We start from the raw sequence: 1,408 nt of genomic DNA on the forward strand, positions 1-1,408 counted from the left end.
ATAAATAGACTATCAAGCATAACCCAAAATGCACAAACAGCAGAAGAGAAACTAGATGAATGGAACCTTCTAAAAATTAAATTTTTATGTGCTTCCAAAGACTTCTCCAAAAGAGTCAAAAGAGGACCTACAGATTGGGAAAAAATATTTGGCAATGACATATCTGACAAGGAACTTATCTCTAGAATTTATAGGAAACTCCAACACCTCAACAACAAAAAGACATAATCCAATTAAAAATGGGCAGAAGACATAAATAGACACTTCACCAAGAGGCTGTTCAGATGGCCAACAAACATATGAAGAAATGCTCATGATCATTAGCCATCAGAGAGATGCAAATCAAAACAAAAATGAGATATCATCTTGCCCCAGCACTAGCAGCAAAGTTCAATAAGACAAAAAATTACAAATGCTGGCAAAGATGTGGAGAGATTGGGACTTTCATACACTGCTGGTGGGACTATAAAATGATACAACCACTTTGGAAAGCAGTATGGCGATTCCTTAAAAATTTGGAATTAGAAATACCAGCCATTCCATTACTAGGTATATATCCTAAAGAAGTGAGAGTCAGGACAAGAACAGATATATGCACATCCATGTTCATTGCAGCACTATTTACAATAGTAAAAAGATGGAAACAACCTAGGTACCCATGAACAAAAACAGATAAGCAAACTATGGTACATACACACGATGGAATACTTTGCAACTCTAAAAACATAGAATCTGCAAAACACTGCATAACATGGAAGACATTATGCTGAGTGAAATAAGTCTATCACAGAAGGACAAATATTATATTAGTCCATTGTAAAGAGTCAAGGAAAGGTTTCTATATGGAAGGAAATTTTCTTTGTTGATTACCAGGGGTGGGGGGGCGGGGAGGGAACACAATTAGATAGGTAGAGACAAGTATTGATTTGGTGAAGAGAAGGGCAATGTAGCAAATGTAAGTGATAAACACAGTGGCATTGAGGAGGAGGAAGACAGAGTGCATGGGAGGTACAGACAACAAAGATGAACCCTTTTGCACATAAAATACTGTGTTGTCAGTGAAGGCAAGCATTGATCTACAGGTAGATAGATGGGTGGACAGGCTGAACTACTGGGTATGTCTATGTAGGGGAAAGTGTTCCCAGGACCACGTATAGGGTTGGCAGACAATGTGTATTTGTATGTTCTGTAAGAATTCCCAGGTATATGGTAGAGCTGACAAGGTGCAAAGTTGTAGTCACTTCTTGGCCATAGCCAGCTACCCAGAGGGAGTGAGTAGTTGGACCTGTGGGTTTGGGACCATAGTCGCAGGGGACATCAAGCTCAATTGGCATAACATACTACACAAAACTGGAACCCAGGAAGCCAAAGAGAAGAGTGTTCAGCCAGGGGGCAGTTTAAGCATAGG

The sequence above is a fragment of the Orycteropus afer genome, unplaced genomic scaffold (assembly GCF_000298275.1).
Source record: "Orycteropus afer afer isolate SDZICR_OR568_19922 unplaced genomic scaffold, OryAfe1.0 scaffold00183, whole genome shotgun sequence".
NCBI lineage: Eukaryota > Metazoa > Chordata > Mammalia > Tubulidentata > Orycteropodidae > Orycteropus > Orycteropus afer.